The following is a 26,938-nucleotide window of genomic DNA, read 5'->3' as shown; positions in this document are numbered from 1 at the left end:
TTAAGTGGTCAGCAAAAGTGTCCATTGTTAGAGATTACCTCATTATTTAAATGCTTTGATTCAAGTTAATTTTTATGCCCCCCCCCCCCTGGACCTAGTAATTCACTCCTGTTTGTTTGTTCACACTTTCCTTAATAACCATGCTTGGATTTTGTGTAAATTTTGCACAAACATTAGTCAAGGTGAAAGTAAATTTTTCCCTCATGGAGGGGGACCCCATATGCTCGGCTTGTTTAGTTTCGGGCATATGCCACCCATGGCTCAACTATACATATTAAATTAGGCTGTATTTTGGCAATAACGCAACAAATGTCTTCCAAGTGGTCTCTTGTGTCTAGTTTATCAGTGTAGACATTTTCTCCAAAGAAAATAATCTAATGGGGTTAAATCAGTCTAGTTCACAGGCCCATTTTGTAAACTTTGTTCATCAAATGTTTCAGTAAATAGATCGTATCATTTGTAATGTGCAAACAGTGCTCAAGTGTCTATCTCCTAATGAATTGCCAAACCAAGCTGAACTGAAAATAACAGATAGTTGCCAAATCTATAATTTAAATAGTTAATTTAAAATCTGCTGCCTCTAAAAAAAACAAACACCCTGTACTTTAGGCATATGTCTTGTCTATAGTGTCCTATTTTCGTCTGTGTTACCTTCTATGTTATCAGTGTCTGACTTTCAAATCTTCTTGATGGTTTCGAATTCTTAGAATGTAATATGATACTTTGTTTCTTTTTTACTTGTTTTTCGTAAAATAGTGGTAGTGGCGGGGGTTGTAAGATTACTGTGGCCAACATGAAATTCATTGCATCCATAAGTAGACATTGAAGGAAGGGAGCTTAAATGCATTCAGTCTAAGCTTGTTGATCCGGCTTCCTCCAAGGGAGGAAGTGTCAAGGGATTATTAAATTTTTTCACAAGAGGTTCCTAGTCACATGTATATCCTGGTCAAGGGAAATATGTATGCAGTGCCTAGTGTTTTCAAATGTTCAACCATTTTTTTTTTTTTTTTTTTTTTTTAAATAGGTATATGCTATCCTACTTTTAGGCCGATGTAAACATGGCAGGAATTAAAATTAATCAGCTCATGTAAAGATTCAATTTAATAGAACAAATATTAAATTTGCAACTAACACCAATGTAGTTTCGAAATTTGGTGCAAGTCCAGATTTTGATCTAAATAATAAAAAAACATACAGAAAAATCTTTGTATTTACCAGTCACAGAACAAAAATGTCATATTCCAAAAATTAGGTAATTGATCAAATAATTTTTTTTTTTTTTTTTTCAATAAAGAAAATCATTTTTAAATGATTTGGAGTGATTTCCTGGTAAAGGGAAATGACATTAGTTTTTTTTTTTTTTTTAATTCTTGTAAGGAGGTGTCTATCCTACATACAGTACCTAGTATTTCCCAAATGGTCACCCATCTAGTACTAAGTTTAATGTTGCTTAACTTTAGCTATCTAACGAGAACCAATGTGTTAATGTGATTGATTTTTCAATGCTGAACATATGGATATCATTTTCAAACTAACCCTGATAAGCATTTAAGAATGATTTTTTTTTTTTTTTTTTTTTTATTTTTTTTTATATCAATTTAAATTAAACATTTTTAATAGTATATGTAAATAAAAATTCATAAATTCTAAAATTGACTTGGAAAAAGCTGTACTAATATGAAATGGTTAATATACGAACTGTTTATCCCATAGAAATGTTAAGATTTAGTTTGACAATTTGGTGCAAGCCCAGATTTCGATTTAAAAAAAAAACAAAAAAAAAACACAAACATACAGAAAAATCCCCCAGTAGGATGGTTTGTTTGCCCAATTCTGCTTCATAGGACTAATTAGTGTATTAAGGACGTCTCCAGTCTCTAAACACAGTGGATAAACTTTGTATCAAACATCTCATCTAGCCTGTAAGCAAGGTTAATTGGTATTGCCTGGAGCATGCAACAGTATTATGGACTTCAAACCTAAGTGCTCCAAGTTTGAATTAAGTTTGATCCACAAAAACTCGCATTCACTTAGGATGTTGGTCTTTGTCGAAAGAATTCTGACTAGAAAAATGTGTGGTGTATTGAAATGAAAGTAATTGCAATTCTCAGACAACGAGGGATACATTTATTCCCACAACGCATTTCACATTACTGACAATTTATTCTAATTTCACAGCAGTTACAGAAAACTTGACCTAAATGTTAGAGCACCATTATTTGGCAGTTGTCTACGATGCATCACTAGAATTTACGCTCTTGAAATTTATAAAAAGGAAATGCATTTTACTATCTAGGCTTGAATGGTCTAGTCTTAACTTTGATCCATAATAGTTAAGTATGGCATACTCATATTGACATATTTGTTGCTTGCTTGATCAAAGTTAAGCAACATTGTGTCCATTTGAAAATACCAAGTGCTGTATGCATTCTCCGCTTATCTCTGCATGGTTTCCAATCAACCTACACTTTTTTTTGCCACTGGGATTAGTCTATTCAAGGGAGATGTGGCTGGATATTGCGCAATACTTGCTTCACAATTACACACAGAGCCACCTTTTACAGGTGACATTCGTCTTCAAATTGAATGGAGGTCATGGTGATAAGTATCTGTTGTATCTGGTTAGATCAAACCTTTTCTCTTTATTCAAAAAAGATTAAAGATTTTTTATTACTGTTTATTCAATGCCACTAAGTCGTTTGGGCTACTAATAGGGACCAGATTTTTCTGGTTTGTCAGGGGTATTTAAATTGAGGCGGCACCAATGCTTACTATTAAAGTACTTGTAACACGGGCACAGGGATGCCACATTTTAGTGTTGGGACAGAGGTTGGGGTTTGGCCAATAATGCAGGACCTACTAGGTTGGTGACTCTTTTTGAACCCTATCTAGGAGCGAGAGACTAGTGGCAGATGCAGATGACAACAATACTCCATGCATGGACGAATAGTGGCTTTGTAGAGATACAGGATACTCTCGGGTATAATTTTCTAGTACGGTAGAAAGACCCTACCTTCCTTGCAGCAGCATTGGCAAGTACCTTAATGTATTTGTTCCAATTCATATTTGAATGTTAAGCCTAGGAGCTTGTGAAAAATACTTTCAGGTAGTGTATCTTTAACCATGCCAATCAGTGGTTAAGAGGGTTTAGAATTAACCGGAATATTAAATAATGCAGGAATGTTTTAGTGTCCTCAGGAAGTTTTAAGACTTTTGTATGGGCACTTTTATTGATAGTACACACATGAAACTCTAGTCCCCTTTGAAGTAATCTCCTCTGGCTGCAATGCACTTATACAGTTTCAATAACTTCTGGAAGCGTTTGTGTGAGCGTGTCGAATTCCAAACCTTTCAGACACCCCCAGCGGATTTTTAGGATTTTTGGTTAACCAGATACATTCACCACATTATTTTTTTTCTTTTCATGAGCTTGGATGCTCATATGAATATTGGAATGGAGATTTCCTCAGAACTTTTTTTTTTTTTTTTTTTTTTTTTTTTTTGTGGAAATTGCTTCAGACAAGACATGAAACTATTTGATGTAGGAACAAAAAAAAAGTACTATTTTAAGGGATGGAATAGATTTTAGAAGACGGCAACTCTTCCCTCTTTGTCAGAAATATTGCTCCTAGAATGTGAGGACTAAAGGAGAATAAAAGAAAGTAGTTTTCAAAGTATGAAAAATTTTAAAGTTTTGTTAAATGTAACCTTTGCAATTTAAAGAAAACGAGTTATATGGTTGCTGCATTAATTGAAATCTAGTTTTTAATTACACCTGGAGACTTTAGTGATTAACGTTTAATTCCAAATAAACCCTAACCATAAACCCTTAGTAGCCCCCCGCCCTACGGCAGGTGAAAGCTTTTTAAAGTCCATACAAAGTTTGTTATTGAATATGTTTTAGATGTTGACAACTCCTCTTTTACTTGGTTGGAAGCGGGTGGGGGGGTATAATCTGTTTATGTCCAACCTAAGATTATTTAATATGCTGCATTCAATTAATAGTGGATATTGTTTCTGTGTCACTGGGGGAGTGTATGGAGTCAAATCCTTCTATGAGAATAGTTTAAAACCCTCCCACCACTTCTCCTCTTTCAGATGTAGGTAGTAATTATTTTGATTGGATAAAGTCCAGCTTTTTAGTAAGATTAGTAACGATTCATTTTTTGTTTTCTTATCACAATAAATCTTTCATTTTGCAAACAATATTTATTTTTCATTAAATATGAGTAATTGTTTATGAAAAGTGAAATATTTGGAATAGTCTAAAATATGTACTGGTTGCTTTTTTATTTGTGGGTATACAGCATCCTCAGAAATTCATTGAGACACGTTTTTAACATTCCTGGTTCACCAGGTATATATTTGCTAATGGTTTTATGACCATGGCTGAATAAAGGAAAAATATAAATAAAAAAAGTTCTTAGTATGTATTATTTGGATTTGTTCAGACTACTGTTCTCATCTTGAGTGTCATTTTCACAACATTTCAGTCAATGTAATCTCCAATCTTCAGGTGTATCTTTGAACTCTTGAGATATATTAGTAATAATAATTAGTAATAAATAGTGATATTTACAAAAAAAAAAAAAAAATTGGTTTAAGATTAAAATTTGTACTAAAATTGTCTGCAGTATTTAGTGTTTGGAAAAAAAAAAAAAAAAAAAAAAAAAAATTGTAAAAAGTGACCTTCTCCTTAAGGTTCAATGTTGGCGACCAAAAAATACAATTGCGAATTAAGACCTCTATCCAGTTATGGCTGATGGAATGAGAGCATTCTACCCCGTGAAGTAAATAGTAAAATTACGTCCAGATTTCAGAGTTTGGCAGAAACATTCCAGAAACAATCGTCATCTAAAAAATTCAGGAACGTTTTTAGTACTTCGGCATTATTACCTAAACTGCTGAAATATGGTGAATGTTGATCAAATATTAAAATGCTAGAAAAAAGTTATCGTATCTACTAAATATAGTAGATAAATGGGAATACAATACAAATCCTGCATAATTTTTTTTCTTTAGAAAAAAAATCCCAAGTTTTTGAAAATTTAGTATTTTTCTTACTGTGTGAATGTGATGTTTTTGGAGGACTTTTTTTTTTTTTTCTTTTTTTTTTCTGTTAAGGCTAGTATAGTAGGTTATTTTCTGAGGAATACTTTCGATGTCTTGAGGGACAATTGCTGACGGCAAAGAGACATCCTGTCCACTTGATTTGTAATAGCCTTCATTGTAGACTTCATGAAATTAAGACTGGTTCACCATATTAGAAACCTTTTGATCTTAATTTGCTGTAGGCTTTCCAACAGTTGGATACGGCCATGATCCCCGATGACCGAATGTATTTTATTATGGGAATGTTTAAAGTTTTGACATTACAGTTTAGTACTGTCACCAGAAAACCTCCTCAGTGAGGTCATATCCTCTGCTGAAGACTCCAGAGTAATTTGAGGATCCTCCCAATGTTTTTTCCTGTTAATTTTCGACTGTAAAATATTATCCAAGCGATTATTCATGGTGACATGTACAATTTTTGTAGTTTTTATTTAAAAATTTTTTTTTATGATTTAGATATTTTAAAACTGATATTTTCTTCCAATATTATTAACTGTCATCTGCTGAGATTTTCATTTGCTAATCACAAAAGGTGCATTTATCATATGGTCAATCGATTTTTCATTGACTGAGCGTTTTCACCATGTTCCTGCAGTCTACATAAGCTGCTGGAATATGCCGAGGCAGGATTCATGGAAAAACTAGTCAGGAAATGCAGAATTACGAAATAGATTAAATTTATCACAAATCCGGTTGGTCCTATAATTACTAGGAATCTTCCTAAGATTCAAGTTTCTTTTCGGGTTCTGTGCTTGAATTGAACTAAGAAAATTGTGCGAATGTGCTTTTTTTTACTTGTACTCAACGTTCTGAAAATAAGATACTTGTTTTAAAACGATTGTAATTTGGACGATTAGATAGACCGAACAACGCTATTTAATATATTGGGTATTCGAACCAATGCTAAACTTTATATTTGGGTTATAGCCCGGGAAAATTGGTGCAATAGTGTGGAAATAAAAAGAAATGAACTTTTCGAGGTAAAGGTCGATTGACAGCATTATGAATATGCATTTGTAATGTAATAGCTGTTGTAATTTTTAGCCTTGCATGAAACATGCCATATATAAGACCTTGATATTTGGTTATCTTCTCCCTCTCATCTGCTTGTTATATATTTTTTATTTCCCTGAAATGTACAAAAAAAATACAATAGAAAAACAAAATTATGTACTCTCTAAAATTAGGTGGCTGTTTAATCCTGCATTGTGTGTTTGTGTAAAATATCAGTTCTTTAAACTTCAGTCTTTTATTTTTTAATTGCTCCTGCCATAGGGAGAGAAAAGGGTGGAGTGTATTTAGTTTGTTTTTTGAGTAATGTGTTTAATCCAGGAGTTTTTAAAATATTTATCCTTAAAATTTTTTAAGGCGAATAACTGTTATTGCTTCCTTTGCTTTACTTCTAAACGCTGTATTTAAAAAAAAAAATTATTCAATCAACTTTTTCTGCCAACATCCCTAGTTGACATATTTCACAAAATTGCTTTATTTTTTTATTTTTTTTGTTTTGCATTTCCAATTTTAATGAAAATTAAATTTCAATCACTTGTCGAAGACGAATTCATTCATAATTTTGTATTTAATGTTCCTCACTCCTCAACTCGTTTGTGCCAAACTGCATCCTTTCTATTTCTATGTCTATACTAGTTGGCTGCCCAGTGTTAAATTATACTTTAATATATTTTAATTTATGCAGATTTCATATTCATTATGTTAAGCAAATTCTCTGATTATTATATTGTACCATATCTATATATATATATATATATATATGAGTAATGATTTCGAAACATTGAAAATAATTACTTATATGGGGGTTTGGGGCTGGGAGTAGGAGTTTCTGCAGTTTTTAATTTCCCTATTCAATGCTGAGACATAATTCCACAAGAGCACGCGTATACACACATACATGTGTGTATGGAAATATTCAAGTACACACAAGACTTAATATTTCCTTTTCTATACATTTTTTTTCTTCACCATTCCAAAAACACACACAAAAAAAAGAACCCCAAGAATTTCCAACTGTTTTTTTAAGGAACATGCATTTGTCAGAGTTGTTTAGTGAGCTTCTACTATTCAATGGAACATGTGTAAGATTTATTTTATAAAAAAAATATTATGATCAACTTTAATACATTTTTCTGGTTTTGGAATAACTAACGATATATAATTATTCCAGGTTAATATTTTCCAGAGGTGAATCCTAACCAATGGATTTTTAACAGGGTCCATACAAGAGTGATCGATACCAAAATAGGGCAAGATATACTTTTTGTTTTACATACACATGTCGCTACACCTTCATGAGCATGTTTTGGTCAGCCAATTACAAATAACTAAACCTCCTCAGGTGATATTGCTTAAGTAGAGTCCAGACTCTACTTTTACACAAGTGATATCACCTGAACTGGGTGACCGAAACATCCTCATGAATGTGTAGCGACATATAAATGCTTATGTAAAACAGTGTGTGTGTGTCCGTCCCAATTTGTGGACTTGACATAGTTGAACATTATTGGAGCTTTTGAACACTTCTAATGAACCATCTTGTTGAATATCTAAATGGAAGTTTTTAACTATTCGTCAAGCCATGAATTATTTGATTTTAAAGTTTGGTTGATTTATCAGGATGCTAAAACTGACAATAGTAAAAGAAAGTCTGCAAATTTCATGAAATAATTGTTGATAACGAATTGAGAAATTTTGGTCTCAAACAGTATTGTGAAAAATAGAATTAATATTCAAGGTTACTTTTTTTTTTTTTTTTGTCTTCATCTTCAGTGCAGCTGCTGTGGAGATGATCTATGGATTAAGCTTATGATTTCTTTTAACAATTAGATTAGAATTAAGTCTGATGCATAAGTTAAGGAATTATCTCCTACATGAGGGATTTATATTGAAAAGGGTCATAAAGAAACGTTATTAATATTAAAGATTTTCATTTTTTATTTTTTATGATTAGCGGACTACCTGGCATTGCCCTGTCATAAAATATGCTTAAATGTATTTTAATCCATGCGAGTTTAATATTTATCATTATGTTCTCTGTTGAATATTATATTGTGTCTAATAAGTAAATAGTAATGGTTTCGAAAGTTAAAAAATAAAATTATTTGGGTGCCATCTCCTAGAATTGAAACTAAAACATTTAGCACTCCAGCCTTGGTCACTATCAACTGATAGATAAAAAAAGGGTTAAAAATGAAGGGATTTCAAGATATGAATGATTTGCACTTGTGGAGAAAGGTTTTATCGATTTACTCCTGCCAAGCTCAGCTGCCCCCCCCCCCCCACTTCAAATTTCGACCTCTTAGTACTTTTTTACTCAATTTGCCTATATAGAAAGTTTCAAATTCAGAGCACTTGGCACACACACACACTTATATATTACATGTATATGTATTAGAACACATTCATGCAGAATGTAAGAAATATGCATAAATAGAACTGAACATAATAGTTAAATAAAATCCAATAAGTAATCATAAAAATGAATAATTAATGAAAGTTTATTTTTTCAAAGAATATGCAAATTAGCTTTTATTTAGTCGCTTGCATATGTAGGACAGTAGATTTGTTTTAATTTTTAAATAGAAAACGTAGGCTTTTTAATGTCAGTGCAATGAAAAATTCAACTTTATATAGATTATCTAGTACTATGTATTAATGTCCAGTTTTAGTGTCTTTTAAGTGAGATGTCTTTTTCTAAACTGAATGAGTTGATTAGACTCTTGCTTAGGTGGCTTGTTTTCTGTTGGTCAAGACCAGTTCTCTTCCTCTAGAACACTAGCTTTTTTTTTTTTTTTTTTTTTTTTTTTTTTTTTTTTTTTTTTTTTTTTACCTCTTGTTACATTTCCCTGCTGTGGGTGGGAGATGAACATCGAGTTGATGTGGGTATTTCTTGGTTGATTTTGAAGTGTTTACAGAGTATCAATATGGGCTCCCTATACCATGCTAGAAAATTACTTGTACCAGATAATATTCTATATTTTTACAAAGCCACCATTTGCCCATGCGTGAAGTATTGTTGCTACCTCTGCGCTGATGCATCTACCACTAGTCTCTCCCTCTTAGACAGGGTTAAAAAAAAAAAAAGTTTCCAATATTCTTCACAATGTTCTTCACTATCAGCCAACCTCTGTCCCATCACCACAATATTGCATCTTTGTGCCTGTTTTAAAAGTACTTTAATAGAATGTGCTCTGAACTTGCAAAATCCCACCCCTCCACCGGGATCTTCAGATGTTGGAAAGATTTCTACTCTAATAGTTTCTTCCTTCTGACTGCTAAATTTTATAATTCTCTTCCTGTTCTGACTGTAATAAGCTGCGAAAGTTTAAGTGTAAAGCAGACATTTTGCTACTCAACTCCCCAGATTCTCTTGTAGACATAATCTCAAATAGTAGCCCTTATGTCTAAGTAGCAATGTGCCTTGTTTTGTGGAACACATAATAGAAAGTTGGTCGAAAAGAAAAAACGTGTGCATAATGATGGAGGTGGTGAATAAAATGTTTACTTTTGAAAAAAAAAAATTTGATCTAGTTTATATGCAAATCTAGAAGTACGATGGAGAAACAATGGATCTGATTCCGATTATTTTTAAGTTATAAATTAGACGTAATTTTTAAGATTATCCTTTGACTGGAAAAAAAAGTCTATTTTAATTGAAAGCAAAAAGATGTTCATTTTGATCACTAATATCAAATTCCTGCAAACAAGAACACCATAAAGAAATGCAGAATCTAAATAGTAATTTTTTTGGATCACACTATGTTCAATCATTTCATATAAATCGCTATGCTGCTTTGTGAATAAAAAGGTTTTATCGTATGAAAAAGTTTTGAAATTGAAAAGTTTTAAGACAATTTGATGTAGAATTGCGTATGGCGTTTATTAATGAATCAAGTATAAACACCTTGATCCAAGATTTGAGGACGCTCACCCATGAACGGGCATAAAAGTTGCACAAAACTGTTCTGTTTTATTTTATTTATTTTTTCTTAGTATATATAAATACATCACTGTCAGATTACTTTTTAGATCTTATTAGAAATTAATTTTATATATAAAAATATTGTATTTTGTGATAAGGTGTACCAGTGTTGTTGGACGCGATTACCAGTTTGAAATTGTTCCTCCTTGTAGAAGCATTTGTAAGTTTAGAATAAAGACAAAAGCAATGCAGATGTAATTGCTTCGACGATATATCTTGATGAATAGAACATTTCAATTTTCTTTTAAATTGTTACAAGAAAAACCTGTATGCTGTCAGAAAAAAAATCAATCGTTTTGTATTCCAAACTTACACATTTCAAAATACACAATCTTCCTTGTATTGAAAGCTGTTTAATTTCAGAACAGTTTCCGATGGGTAGCTATTCTGTAAAAGTCCTGGTGATGAGTTTTTGGTGGGTAGCTGGTCTATATAAATCTCAGACTTTAAAATTTTGCAGGTAAAGAGCAAAGATGTTTTTTTTTTGTGTGTTGGTATGTGCTAAACGATTCAATATTTTTTATGGGACAATTCTGATTCAATATTTTTTATGGGACAATTCTGATTCAATATTTTTTATGGGACAATTCTGATTCAATATTTTTTATGGGACAATTCTGATTCAATATTTTTTATGGGACAATTCTGATTCAATATTTTTTATGGGACAATTCTGATTCAATATTTTTTATGGGACAATTCTGATTCAATATTTTTTATGGGACAATTCTGATTCAATATTTTTTATGGGACAATTCTGATTCAATATTTATGGGACAATTCTGATTCAATATTTTTTATGGGACAATTCTGATTCAATATTTTTTATGGGACAATTCTGATTCAATATTTTTTTTTTTTGTTAGCAAAACGTGGCTCCATTTGATTGCTCAGTTCCTATCACCATTGTCTACAAGGAGAACCTTTCAATTTTCTTTAATCATACTCTAATGTATATAAAAAAAAAATTGCAACACTTCTACATTGAAGAAAATTTCTAATTCATACAAAACTAATACAAACTGATATTGAAGTGGCATACCCTAGGTAGGTTGAATTGAAGGTGGAAGTTTCATGAGAATATCAAATTCACAAATCTACACCAGTCGCAAACGTATCGACTAAAACATCTTTTAATTATGGTTGGAGTAACACCTGGCGTTTTATAGTGATCACATGACAAGAAAAAGCGTCATGTTGCAGGGAAAACCAGCATGCTGTTAAAACAAAACAAAAATAAAAAATCCATTGTTTCAGATTCTAAACTTTTAATAAATCCAAAATACACAATCTTCTATATTGAAATTTTTTTTAATTCATACATGTACTAGTGCTAATTTTTTGGCCTGACATTTTTTTTTAATCGCCATTGAAATAGCACAGCATGTTAGAAAATAACATGCTGTGCACTGATGAAAACTTATATTGTTGAAACTTAGTTGACTTTACATTTATTAAATAGGAATGTTTTGGATTCTAAATTGATAAATTGTAATTAGTGTAATTGTAAATATTAAAAAAAAAATATTCACGTTTACAGATGCACACATCGATTTACATTAGAGATATGAACAAGTTTCCCCAGCTGTACATGTAATGATTGTATAATAAAAACAAGGCAAACACAAACTAGTGATATTGTCAGTCGATTTACAACTTGACAATCTGCTTAACTACTTGTGCTCAATTAATTTCTTTTTTAACATGTTTTTAATTTTTTTTGAATTGTGATATAATGACCGATTAAAATGGTCTTTTGCTTTAATATTCTTTCAGTTTCCTTTTCTGTTTCCAATTTGTTTCCTTTTTTTAAACCAAGGAAAGTCTCCAACTTATTTTTTTTTATTTTTTATTTTTTTTTTTAATAAATCTTAGTTTGTATTTCCTCCATTTAATGAAACCAGACAAATTGTACTAATAAAATTGTGCAATCTAAATGCATTTTTAGTTTGGTATGTTTACTTCTGGTGTGTGTGTGTGTGAAGGTATTCAAGAGTGATAACTAATGTATTTAACAAGATTATTAAGAGTTCTCAATAAAAGAGCAAGATACATTTTTATTAATATAAACAAATTTACATGGTCATGACACTAAACATGGTAATGTTTCAGACAAATGGTCAGTTAAAACCAGAAGTCCTTGCCAAGCAACTTAATAAATGGTTGCTTTCCACAGAAGAAACCATTTATTAAGTCCATTGTTATTTTATCTCAAGACTGTTAAGCACTTAAAAAAAAAAAAAAAAAAAGAAAATCACTTAAATATTTTTCCTTAAAGTAGTTGTTTGTGTGATGTAGATGTTTGAACTATAGTGGAGTCGTTAAAGTCTATCACAATGCAAGGAATAAAAAAATATCAATGTTTAGGAAGTATATATTTGTTTTTCTTAATACTAGAATGTGTGTGTGTGTGTGTGTGTGTGCGTGCATAATAAACATTCATAAAATGGATAGTTCCCCCCTCCTCCTTTTAAAACCTTATATAAAAACCCTTTTATCATTTTAAATCTTTTACTGCAGAGTTTTATTGAAAATTCAATAAAAAATATTGGTGCAAGCGTTTTACCAAGTTCAGGTTAAAGAATCTTCTGTTTTTATGTAGCTTCAGCATCGATGATTAAGAACTTGCTAAATCTTTTCCGATCTACAGCAAGTAGGTGGGGTGTGTATTACTTTTGTCAGGGTGAAATCCTCCCTGACTCCTCTCTGACCACCACGTTATACTTTTGGTAATTCTAAACTTGTTCATACAATATTGTCAATTCAAAAGCCGTCATAGTTGCAGCATTCGCCCTGGGTCAATCGAATCGTCTCTTTTCAACAAGTTCATCACGTCCCAAACACAGCTTGACCAGTCATGTTGATTAAAGGCCTGTCGATCCAAGGCTGCTTCCGTTATTAGTGCAAGTCAGTCATGGTTCCCGTGACTGACCACATTAAGGTGAGGGCTCAGAATCCATTCAGCATCCTGCTTTACTGTTCTAAGGTAGGTTTTGAGTTGATCACTATGTTTCTTCCAGCTTGGAGTTGTTGACTTCATGGATGAAGTTACTCAGGTGTCATTAAAGACATCTGGCAAGATTTTTGGCAGGAGTGGCCATTCTAAAACTAACTAATCTCTGGACCCGATTAGTTTTTCTAGGTTGCTTTCGATTATTGCCGCCCAAATCTTAAATTATTTACCAGCATGCTTCCACCAATTGGATAGAGAAGGGCCTGGTTAAAGGAGCTCTTCCACTGAGCTGTATGCCTGAACCATCTTAGATGGCATTGGAGAAGCATGTATGGCAAAGGTCGGCGATTCATTCATCTACAGAGAGATCTAGTTGGTACTCCATCCACATAACGTCTTTGCATTGAAAGAAGCTATTGTCACTCTCAATTTAATGAGGATCAGAAGAGATACTGCTAGTCTTTGTCATTATTCCCATAGAAAGTGCTTGACTGATCTGTAATCTTTCCTCTTTGTAAGACATAACTCGTCTACCTACCACAACTGAAAAGAACTTTCTTCCTCCATGTACCTCACAACAGGCAGAATTTTCAAAAACTGAATTTCTTCTTACCCCTCTGTCTGTAGAACACATTACAACAAGACTTCATCCTTGCAGACTACAACATAATCATCTTGAACTCGAATGTCTACAAATACTTGTCATAAACAAACTTTTGTTCATTCCATTTTCAATCCTCTCATAATATTCATCATCCAACTGAGAATCCATCCCACTAACCAATGTCCTCCAGTAGCTTTAGGCCTTAAGTGGTGACTTAGTGTTAGATATTGAGTGATATTTTTATCCAGGTGCTAGGAATTTCCATAATGTTAAGATTAGTTCTATGGCTATAAATGACAATGCTATTAATGTCTTGATAAAGTTTGTTACAAACTACAGATTTGGAATTAAATTTCCATAAAATATCCACAAATTATATAAAGTTGACTTGGATTTCATCTGCAATTGGATATTAAAAAAATATATGTATGTATATTTTACTCATATAGCTAAAACTCAAAGAATTGGAGTAGAATCCACTTTGGTTTTATAATTATTTGGGAGGTGAGTGTGGGGGTGGTGGTGGTGTCTTTTTCTACTGAACCTGATATTAGTGAGAATGACATTTAAACACAATGTGTGATATTATTAATTGTAATACCGGTCCCAGGATAGAAAAGCCTTTCTGATATTTAGAGATTGGATTCCAAACTACTTTGGAGAAATTACGTTTTCTTTCATGGAAAAAACTGAAGATTATTACAATGACATAATTGAAAATTGTAGGTTAGGGCAACATTTAATTTTGTAATGTTATTCCTCCTCTTCTTTCTCTCTATTTTAGGTTTTAAAATTGAGATTTGAACAACTTTAGCGTTGGTTATGTGGTTTATATCTTGTTAAAATCAATAAAATTGTTTGAGAAATCCTTTGAGAATATTTTACAAGACTGGCAGGACAAAATACCAGCAAGTTTCATGTTGCCAAGCTAACAAGTAGTTAGGTTGCACACATGCACTGTGTAGATTTATATGGAATAGAAGTTGAATTCATTTGCAAGCAATCACATGAACTTAGACATTTTAAAATAGCTTCTAATAACATCTTAAAACAAAGTTAATGTGACCCCACTCCTCCTTCAAACTGTTTAGAAATTATTTCTCTAGGACAAAAACAGTTTTCGTTCCTCTTTCTCTAATCTAAATATTATCTTTTTTTTTTGACATGAGGTCCATGACTTAAACCGCTAAAAATATGTTAATTATATATAATTGCACTTTAAAAATTTCAGCCATGATCGGCTTGTATTTTCTCCTGTTTTTTTAATGTCTAGATTGGGAGCTTGATTTAATTACAGCATTTATTAGTTATTCAGTTTTTATTAGTGATGTTAGGTACAGTAGTTCCAAGTGCAGACTGATCTCGTCAACATGTAGAGTAGCTAATGTTGACACTTAAGTGAAACGCATAAAAAAAAAATCATAATTTTTCTGTATTTGAATTCTTTCAACTACTATTGTCATCTTGAGTGTCATTTTCATGTTTTGGTTAAGGTTACCTCCGACTTTTTCAGGTGTATCTTGTCAAACTTTAGCTCAGGAATTTAAACAAAATTTTGAATGGAACCTTTTTATTTACTTCATAGGAGTAGCATGCTCTCGTTCTGTCAGTCATAACTGGATAGAGGTCGTAAGAAATTCGCAATCGTATTTTTCGGTCGCCCGTACTGAGAATTTCTTAAATCTTCAGAATATCACTTTTACAGTTATTTTTTTTTTTTTTTTTTTTTTTTTTCATGTATTTTAACCACTGCACACCACAGGTTCTTACAGACGGTTCTCGTAAAGTAAATAAAGGGTTCTGTGCGACATCCTCCTCTCCAAATTCAGAGTTCAACAAAGATACACATGAAGATTGGAGTTTACATCGATCAGAACTTTGAAAATGACACTCAAGATGAAACAGTAATTCGAAGAATCCAAATACTAATAAGCAATTCTCATCTAAAATATTCAGAAACATAATTTTTTTGGATTCCTTTTTTTTTTTTTTTTTTTTTTTTTTTTTTTTTTTTTTTTAGCTTGTTTCGCACCCCCATCTTTGAGTCTTGCTAACTTATGTAAATGTTTGTTTTCCTCATTGAATCCTCTATTCTCAGTAAAAATTAATTTTTGTTGAAAAAGAGTAATTTTAGTTTTAAATGAAACAGTCGGTTTATGGTTTTAAATTCTTACTGGTTGATTAAAAAGAAATTCTACTCCAAATCACTCCAAACAAGGTTTGTTACTTAGACATCAGGGGGCGACCATTTGGGATCATGTCTACAGGAACACTATGTAGAAAGTTAAGAAACAAGATGTCTGTACACAATAAATCTAAACTTCTCCATGTTAGTACAGTCAGGGAAAGAGAAAGGGAATTTCAAACAAAGTCTTGCAGAGAAGAACGTACTAGCTAGAAGGTTGGCATCTAAGAGCCTCAACAATGAAGGGGTGGTGATTCTGTTAGTTTGGGGTATGCATGTCTAGCAGCCACCAATACTATGTTTTTCAGATCCCATGCATTAAAGTACTTGTAAAAATTTAAATAGTGTTTCTAGTGTGATAATTTACTGTTATTATTGCGTTTATTGTATTTATTTTTAGTTGTTCATTTTTTGTTTTCTGGCATATCAACCATTTTGCAATTAATATTGAAACACTTTTAAGGAATTCTTCCTTAAAGAAATTTGCAGTTTTAAATATTTTCTGTAGCCCGTTTTTGGTCTAAACTGAATGTTTTTTTTTTTTTTTAGAATTTCCAAACCAACATTTAATATCTACATAATATCTGTATGTCTCTTCCGATTACCATTTTATTTGTATTGCAATTAAGTGGCCTTGAGTTAGCAAATTATAGCCATGAATACAATATGAACAACAATAATTGAGGGCAGACGATCCCATCACAAAGAAATATGTTCAATATAATAAAAGTAATTTCTACTTTGTTTATATATATATATATATATATATATAACACTTATTCTTTGTTCCTTAAAACTTTACACAAATGTACTTTATGTATCTGGGAGTGTTCTTGCATAGGTTTTGTATTGGAATGCCTCTAAGTATTGAAATCAGAAAAAAATCCTATTAAAGGAATGGTCCGATTTTAACCAAAATGAACACCCTTATAGAAATTAACATCACAAGTGCATTTGAGAACTCTTCTCATCCGCACAAGCAGAAGAGCTTGATTTATAAAATGTACAGTAGCTTCTTTGATAAGATAGGAGTGTGTTCGAAATGAATGTTTCTGTTTAAAACAAGAGTGAAACATGATACTTGACTTTTGGATTTTAAACTTAATTCAAGCCATTGTATGTACAAATAATTTTATAAAATCAACAGTGCAATATAGACTATGTATTGTGGACTGTCACTGCAAGGAAACATCTTAACCCTCCTTCTGACACACTGCGGTGTGTCCTTGACTACAGCAGTTAATCGATTTGATTGAAAAATGGCGATTACACGGATTTTGATGAAAAAATTATTAGTTTGGGTCATTCCTTGATCTTAATTCAATTGCAGGAAGTGTCGGATCTCTCTGCTAATGGTAAATAATCATGTTAGACATTAGGTTTATTAATTTCTTACTGAGACATGTGACTTAGTGGATATAAGTATTGGTTAATAGTTTTAAGTTAATTCTGCCTCCCAGAAGATATTGCAAGTCTCTGCTCTATCGTTATTTTCATGGTAGGTGCTCTATGATCGTCCCCTCCCTCTTGTTTAAAAAAAAAAATTAAAAAAAAAATTGCAAGAACATTTTTCTAACTACAACCACTGTCAATTTTTACTTGGCCTTTTGGTCAAGATCAAAGTGTAGTATCTGTTCTTCAGATGCTGCACTTCATTTTCTTGTTCTCTTTCGGTGGAGAAATTCTTCATGACTGAGACAATTTTTATTTTTGTACCTTTTCTCCACGTTAAAAAACGACCCTGGTGTCTAACTCTGTCCCGTGTGGAGGCATAGTAAATAGGTACAACCACTGTCAATTTCCCTTGCTCTGTATCTGTGGCTAAAAATCTCTTAGAACCGTCCATCTGGAATAAAATACGATGTTGCTGCATCCCTGCTGATTATATAGCCTGATTGTTTTCAAGTCTAATGTAAACAAGTTCTTGCTAAGCTGTCCTTATATAATTCAACCTTATCCAACTTCCCCCATTACAGTTCATCATGGTGTTGTCTCACCATCTACAGAACACTCATTAAGCCTTATCCTAGAGTGACCTCCAGATCTTGATTAGCGGTGGACTGCTCTCTCCCCAAGTTGAAAAACAATAAGTTGTGATTGAAGCATTTAAACTTTATTTTTTGAAATGTAATTTATTATGATTCTCGTGAATGTAAGCCTTCAGCTACTGACAGATAAGAAAGCTTTAAAATTGAACCACTTCAAACTAGGAATGAATTAACGTAAAAGTAATAGAAACATGTCAGTAAGTTGAAATGGACATTTTGCTTTTCGACTTGCTAATATATTTCTGTATGCATTATTCATCCATCTAAACAAAAATTTTACATGTTATGAACCATTCTTTGGTGTACGGTTACTATTTCCTGTTAATTTCATTATGTGATCAGTAGTTTAACAGTTTATCGGTTAAATATTTTCACACACATCTGCATACAGCTATTGCTTTATATAGACTAGCTGTACTTGGTCAACATTGTCCGAGAATCTTCACTTGTTTTGAAATCTAAAAAATTTCTCTTGTTAAACTGCATTTCAGAGATGAAATCCGTTTGTAACTTTTTCTTTTTTTCTTTTTCAGGTTTATAATTTGCCACTGAGATTTTTACCCCCCTCCCCCTTTTTTTTCTTTTTTTTTTTTTACATTTGAAAACTGGAATATATTCTAAGGTAAGAATATTTTTCTTTTTACATTTTCTTTTTTTCTATCAGGTTTTCTGATTATTCAAAAACCCGATCTTGTCCATAAGGAATTCTCTTCTCTTGTGCCGATTTCATAACATACTAACCCCTCCCTTGTGTGTGAGTAGGGCCAGTGTGAACTGACATTGAAATATATTTCTATGACCGTTAACCCTCTTTAAGACATAGCACTTATTTTTTTTTTTAAGTGTTGTTACTCTGTAACTAACTCAATACATATAAATTCCGTTATAAGAAAACAGAAGGAAAAAACATTTTTTAACAAGCCTTTATATCTGATATTTCCAACAATACATTTTTTTTAAATATTTTAAACAGTTAATGTCTCTAACATGTGCTTTTCTGAACACCCATCTTTCTCTAGACACATTTTGAATATTTCTGCTTCTCTGAATCATCTTTATCCAGATGTATCCTTTTATCTCTGCTCTGATGTCACATTGCACAGCCAGCTTGGTCATTTTTATATTGTTAGCGGCTCTGTTACACCTGCACTTTTTATTTTTTAATTTTTATGTTAAAGTAAAAAAGTCTTTAAGTATCAAGCGTAAATGCGCATACCCCATGATAATGTTTTACATTCTGAAAGATAAATATTTAGATACTTAATTCCTGTTTCCGTCACATAAATTACTTAGTTTAAATATTATTTTTGTCTCTTCACCTGCAACACATTCACTTTTAGTATTCTGATCATGCACATTGAAAATGGGTTAGTTTATTGCTAATCACCTCAGGCGCTTTTACTGGGGAATGCTGATGGGACTGCCCAGGCATCTTTTTGCAGGTCAATGCCCCTCCTCGGGGGCACTGACTTCTCAATCTCTGACCTTGGTGTCGCAATTCTTGCAGTGGGAGAGAACTAAGTACCCTCCCCATGAGCACTCTTGGATCAAAATGAAATAGACTCTAAGTATCCTGGATAATGAATTTTGAGACCCTCCAGACTTTGTATTGGCCATACAAAAGTTATATGCTCATTCTGAGAAGTAGTTGCAATTTGTCATGGCCAATGAAACTCTTCAATAATTTTTAATATCTTGCAACAATGATAGTACAATGTGGCCACTATGAAGGAATCATTTAATGTTGGGAGTGGAATTTTTTTTTTTTTTTTATATAAAGATGTCTCCTTTATGCCTAACAATTCAATATCTATAAGCCAATAAACTAAATAAAATCCCTAGTTTTATCAATTGGTTTATTTACAAAATGTGAAATTGATCTACCAATGATTTATATGCAAAATAGAATCTATTAAATATTTTAAAATATTAAGAACCTCAAATAAAATTTACAAGAAAAAAAGGTGACATTTTAAATAATTGAAAATGATTGATACGCCATAAAATAAATTAAATCTCCAGAACTCTACAAGTTTGAAATATTGTTGCATAGGAGACCACATTAGAGAGAGACGGCTGGTGACATTCATATTGATGAGAGGAAGATACATTTATACAGATATTACATGAAGAGAGAAGACATACCTTTTAAGTTCTGTGGATGTTCCTTCTTTTAACATATATTAGAGTGGAGAGAGATTGATCAGTTCTTTAACACCGGAGGGGACAGTCAGTCATTACTTAGATGGAGAAGGGGACACATTTCTTAGATGGAGAGGGGGGAAACATTACTTAGATGAGTTATACACAAAGTTTATTATAAAGATGAGTGGAAACAATGTTCATATAAATGATTTCACATTACCTTCAATTTGGTAGAAAGACGACACGAAGACGGCAGTTAAAAAAATATGTTCTTTTATTCCATTTGACTCGTCAAAATGATGATCACATCCAGGAATTCAAAGTTGTTTCTACATGTTTAAAACTTTCCCCTACGCTTCTAAAAGGGGGACCCTCCTCATGTCAGCTCTGTCTCTGTCTGACTAGACTCTGTCCCTCTTCGTCTCCTAATTTCACTAAAACTCAAACTATATTGAGAATCTGCTTTTCTGCTATGACGTCATGTATGGCTCTCAACGTGACTCCCTCACATGGAAACTCGTGTGGCCTTAACATACGTGGTTCGCACATGTTCCCAAACCATTTCTGCTGACAAAGAATTCTCACTAATCTATTTTTCGACCTAACTTATTTTTCAACATATTTAAATTGCATTGTTCTTTATTTGCTCTAACCTTATTTTAATTCAGTTTTCATAAAAAGAATCGAACAATTAAAATTCCTTTCCAACATCTCTAAACTATTTTATGTGAAACTGAACAATACCAAATCCTTTCTCAATCTATTTCTGAACCTTGCTTACAAAGTTCGAATCTCGGTCTATTGTTTTTTCTTACAAAAAAAGGTTCCCTTTTCTTGTAACCATATGATGACTCCTGCTTTTACTTCAAGCATTCTAAACGATCAAATCTAAACTAACTAGAAAAGGAACTTTGTAAGAGTTCGTTCCCTATGTACTCAAAAACGGTTGGACTGTTTTTTAAATTTTACAGAGGTATTTGATGTATCTGGCAGTGTTCTTAGATAAATTTTGTATTGGAATGCTTCTGATAAGTATTGATAAAGGAAAAAAATCTTAATACTTTTATACAATCTAACATCACAAGTGCATTTGAGAAGTTTTATCACCACATAATCAGAAAGTCCCAACCTATAAAGTCAACTGTAGATTCTTTTATAAGACAGAGGCATGTTTAAAATATTTGTTCAGTACACAAGTGAACCATGATACTTGACTTTGCATTGTAAACTTTGAGTGGAACCATTATATAAAATAATTTTATAAAATCAAGATTCTCTACAGTGCAATATAGACTACAATGTATTGTGAACTGTCACTGTGAGAAGCCATGTGAAGCTTCTGCCCAGTGCACTGCGGTGGGTTCCAAACTAGACTAGGTAATCAATTGACTTGATAAAAAAATGAGTGATTTCAATAATTTTGATGACAGTATGAGTAGAAAATTTGTTGATTCTCATTCACTCCTGAACAACGTCAGGTCTCCTTGCTAGTATTCTACTAAAACACTAGCCCTTATGCCGTCCATTTTCAAAGATTTTTCATAAAAATTCAGTGGGGAGTGGCTTGTAAATTATATTCTTATCTCCCCCCCCCTTATGGCTGAACTTGTTTGTCAGACTTTGTTTCATTAGACCTACAATATTTAAATGCCTCGTCACTGTTTTCTTTTGTAATTAAAACAAAATATATTCTGATCTTTTATTCTATTTCACTACAGGGGCCTAAAAAAACAGTTTTTGTACTGGATTTCCTTTTTTTTTTTTTTTTTTTTTTTTTTTTTTTTTTTTTTTTTTTTTAGCAGCTTTGAATTATTTCTCAATTTAACACCTAAAATATTTTTTAGGCCATTATTTAGGAAATGGCAAAGCAAAAAAAAAAAAAAGGACATACTGAAGATGAAGTTTAATTTCAAAATATATTTATAAATTTCAATATAAATTTCAAACAAATGTTTATTTTATAATAATGCGTTGTTTTGGCTTCAAACGTATCTAAAACGTATTTTATTTGCATATCAGTTTTAGCTCCCTGAAATATTAATTGAAAAGTAGGTTTTGTTAATTGGTCTTGTTAACTGTATCCTTAAAGATTGGAGGAAGGGATATCAAAACTATCCTTCACCTTCAAGTTTTACCCCCTTTTTAGAATGTAAATTGGACATCCTGCAACAAAAATAAGTATGGATATGGGTTGTTGCCGGCATCTACTCTTTAAACTGGCCACATAGTTATTAACCTTGCTTTGTATTGTTGTCGTCACCAGTTTGTCACGTTGAGGTAAAATTGTGTGTGCTAGCAACATGGACACAAATAGACTTCTGATTGAACATTTGTCGCCTTGCGTTTGTGTGTGTGTGGGGGGGGGCAGAAAAATAAAAATACCTGGCCTTTTTGTTTTTTAAACTTTTTGCTTTTGCTGTTTTGTTTTTGTTCCCTTCATTAACAATTTAATCACACTGTACTGTTTGGTGACAGATGGTTGACATATCAAATTGACAATGACGCTTGCCGATTCGGGTTTAGGATTTTCTCAAATTAAAAAAAAAAAAAAAAAAAAAAAAAAAAAAAAAAAAAAAATGCATTCACTTTTTCTCTGCTTTCAGTTGTCTCTGACTTGCTGTGGCTAAATGAAAAAGTTGACTTTTAAAGTCTCACCCGATTTGCTTTCAATTTGACTATGGGGTACAGGAACACGTTTATTTTAATTGTCTTAATTTCTGAAAAGGTGAAGTGTCCACATAATCGAGTTGACACCCCGGTTCTCGTCAGGTCACCGAAGTTAAGCAACAATGAGCCTGGCCAGTACCAGATGGGTGACCATTTGAGAATACTGGATCCTGTATAGGCTCGCAGGATAGCGCTATTGTCAAAGGAAAAATAAGGGCCTCCTCTCCGCTAGTCTGTGGAAGACCCTTAGGCAAGGTCAACAACCCACTTCAGCATCCCTCTCTCCAGATCAGGGTAAGTTGAGCTCATGGAAAACGTGACGGTGTAACATGGACAGAATCTGGTATAATTCTGTTCATGGTTTCATACCTCGTGCTGAAAAGAGTATTCCCTTGGGTTGGTCAGGACAGAAAGGAACTGCAGCCTACTGTCTGTACAACTGCAAAGAAAGTTATGGCAATACATCACTTTTCAGAAACGGCATGAATGGCGTTTTGAATGATGAGCAACAATGAATTCATGAATGCCTTGAGGGAGAGAAATAGATGGAGTCATAGCTGTCAATGTCTGTAACAGGCAGGATACCACTTGATAATGATAGGAACTCTAAAATATCCTTCACATCAAATATAACAATACCTAAATATTCATAATTGTAAAAATCTGTAAATAATTTGTCTAAATAAACATTAAGTATTACATACTCGGGACATTTACCAAGCTAATCTCTCAATATTATTGACTAGACTGATAGGTGATGGTTGTCTAGTAGTTAGTGACATGGATTGACACTCTGGGTATCCCGAGTTCAAGTCCACCTTGTTCCACAAAAATCACTTTCACTTTGTATGTCGGCGACTTTCACATGGTCCCTCCCGTAATCAGTCTAGTCTTTCTAGAAAGGATTCTGACTAGGCAACGTCTCAGAAACCAATGTCAAAATAATATCTTCAGACTTGTACGATATTATGATTGATTAGACTACCCACTTTTTTTTTTTTTTTTTCATTAATTTAAAAATGTCTAGCCATAGAAACATTTTTATGATTACTTGGCATTTTGGCTAAGATCAAAATGTTGTATCTATTGATTTTAAGACTACTTTTGTTATCAGTGCAAACCATTCGTGGTTCCAATGACTGAGCATGTAAAAGTGGGGCTCCAGAATCGATTCAGCATCCTGCTTCTCTACCTGTTGCCAGGTTTCAGGTTAATCACTGTAATGTCTCTTCCAGCCTAATGGTGGAGCTGGATCAACGACTTCAGATGAATTCCTGTGACTGTTGTTGAGGGGCCTGGCTGAACTAGCGAAGGTGTCTGGTAAGGAGAGATTTTTGGAGGAAGTGAATCCTGCAGAGAGTGCGACTTGTATTATTGAGGACAAACTTGCCAGCGGACACTAAGGATGCGACAAAGGCAGTGATGGTTGAATATCCAATTTGTGTGGGTCACTTGCTCACAGAGGCCAAGTCTTGCAGCCATACAGAAGAATAGTGTGGATCGGAGCCTAGTAGATTCTGACTTTGACGTTCCATTTTATATCTTTTTGAGACCAGGGCCGTGATCCGAGTAGACTGAAGTCTGTATGAACATTGCTTTCTTCCCTTGACCTGGTCACTCCTCACACCCTGAATTTAAATCTACACCTACCTCTCTTTATCTTTTAAGAACAAATTTCTGTCCATTGTCTGTTGATAAATCTGTTTTTTACTTTGATTTCCGACTTCCTTCCTGTTACGATGACCTTGGGTTGCTCTATCCCTGCTGTCTGAAGAACCTTTGACAAATATAACACTTGTTAAGGTAGGATTTTCGGACCATTAGCTTGAAATCCTAAAGAAGCATTCTTGGTCTCGGATTGGTTTTTACACGGTTCTTGTTTTCATGTTTTCTGTTTCAATTTTTTCAACTTCAGATTTTGGAAAGCTTTGTTGTTGGATTAGAATCTAGGTTATTAGAGAATATCCCCCCTCCCTCAATGGGTGTAGGGGTAATTTGCAAAGCGATTATTATTAAAAGCGTTTAATAAAATAAATGTACAACAGCTGGCCATTTGAGATTGTTATTTAATTTCTGCCGTCTAGAATTTCAACTCTAACATTAAGTAACAAATTACAGAAATAAAAAATTAAAACAATTCTTAGTGATATTTATCAAATTTATTTGAATGAGATGCTGTACAATTCTTTTCTGCCATCTCTCTCTCGATATAGATAGATATATATATCTATATAATGAATCACACGGGCTTAAGAAAGGCCTGATTTCTATTATTGCCTTAAAAATATGGGAAATGTCTGATAAGGGTTTGAAAATCATTTATGGCCAGTAAAAATTGATGTCAGAATATTAAAAATAAAATCGAAATAAATACTAAAATATTTTTAAAAAATCTGCATATCTAACATGTTTTTACAGTAAGCGGGGGCGGGGGATATAACCACTCTTATAGTTGAATATATTATACTCTTATAGTTGAATTCATAAAGAATTGAAATTGGTAATGGTATCGGAATCGGGAATTTAGTACAGAATCTATAATTGTATCGAAATTGAGAAAAAATATGGGAATTGTCCCATCACTAAGAAAATTCACTTTTTTTTTTTTTTTTTTTTTTTTTTTTTTTTTTTAACTTTAAAACACCTTGATAAGGTTTCTCCCCCAGGGGTGAATCAATTTTACTTTTCTTAGGATTGGTATCCTTATAGTTTACTCGTCTTTGATATGCAAGAGTTGGTCATACTTAATGTGATACTAATAGAAGATATCCTGGTAAGAGGTGTCAGTATGACTTTTAAGGCCTGCTAGATTATTACAGACCATATCCCTTGTTTATTTTATGTTATATGTTGTAGCTGGGGATACTAGACATTCGGCTATTATACATTCCATCCGAGAAATCTTTTAAAGATTCTAACTGTCCTTTTAAGTGCAATTGTTTGTATCTCTCTTGCACTTGGTTCACCGGGTATATTTGGTAGTTCGTTTTTGAAATTATTTTTTGTGAGTCTAGTTGCTGCTATAATTACTCGAATGATAGATGTTAAGATTACTGTTTCTTTTCACGGTGTACATAAAACCTTTTAATTATATTTTCCCTCAACTCTTCACGGTGTACATAAAACCTTTTAATTATATTTTCCCTCAACTCTGTTAAATCCATTATCTTCTAAAGTTGCTTCTTTTTCCTTCTTGGCCAGGTAAGAAACGTGGATATGATTGCTAGATTACAAATCTTTTGTTGTTCTAGCTGAGGCCAGACATTTACCCAATATCTTATACATTCCAACCGAGAGATCCTTTTAAGATTCTAACTATAAGTGCAATAAGGAGTAGAAAATGGATCTTTGGTTTACTTTTGGCAGCCACATAACTCTTGCTTTCCTTATTTTGTCCTTTAGTCCTCACACTCTACGAGTGATGATGTTTCTGACAAAGAGGAAAGAATTGCTATTTTTTTTTTTTTTTTTTTTTTTTTTTTTTTTTTAGATCAGAATCTATCCCATCTAACACTTGGCATTGGCAAGTTTGGACCTTAAGTTTTTATTTTTTTATTTTAGCTCCATACATCAAGTGACTTCATGCCTTGTCTGGAGCGATTTCCATAAAATTAAAAAAAAAAATGTTTAAATCTGTCTTGCACTTGGCCCACAGAGTATATTTGCCAGGTAGTTTTTAAAATTTTTGAAAATTTTTTTTTTTATAGGAGTCCAGTTACTCCTATAATTACTGGAATAAATGTAGATTTTCCTAAGATTTCAGCAGAAACGTGGCGGGTGTTGTGGTGATGGAATTGTCATAATTGCTTGGTTCTGCTGGACTTGATGATTCCCCAACACAAGACGTGACTACCAAATTGTAAGCTTAGTGTATTAGCTGTAATTAATGTGCCCACTGCAGTAGGTCTCTGGAGGTTTATGATGCATCCAGCCACATAAATAGTTCAGATCTACAGAATGATCACCCTGTAGTCTGGATCAGCCATTAAATAATGACTTGCATGCAGAATTGGCATTTTAAGCAGTGATGTGGGTGTGACATGTAGAGACCTAGGAATTTACGCTTAACAAGCATGCAAGTCTCTTCTTTTACCTCTTTGAAAGCGAGCCGGTGTCTGGTGCTATGTATTGAGAGCCAGCCAACGTGGCGGTTAGAGAGAACAGCAACATTAAAAGTACAAGCACAGTAACAGGATTATAGTCACTAGTGCTTTTTGTTACTCAACTA

At 32.9% G+C, this 26,938-nt stretch overlaps 1 protein-coding gene across 8 annotated transcripts in view; it reads left to right on the top strand.

The window, feature by feature from the left end:
- LOC145293089 (stearoyl-CoA desaturase 5-like) overlaps positions 1 to 26,938 on the top strand; it is a 131,776-nt gene that overhangs the window by 49,187 nt on the left and 55,651 nt on the right. For all 8 annotated transcript variants that reach the window (XM_080139457.1, XM_080139453.1, XM_080139460.1 and 5 more), the window contains one exon: positions 18,432 to 18,520. The gene's annotated coding sequence lies outside the window, so the exon portion shown is untranslated. The remainder of the gene's footprint in view (positions 1 to 18,431; positions 18,521 to 26,938) is intronic.

The sequence above is a fragment of the Euprymna scolopes genome, chromosome 14 (genome assembly GCF_053919585.1).
Source record: "Euprymna scolopes isolate OS-2025 chromosome 14, ASM5391958v1, whole genome shotgun sequence".
Lineage (NCBI taxonomy): Eukaryota > Metazoa > Mollusca > Cephalopoda > Sepiida > Sepiolidae > Euprymna > Euprymna scolopes.
The sequence above is the reverse complement of the archived record's forward strand: the minus strand, read 5'-3'. Positions and strand labels throughout refer to the sequence as shown.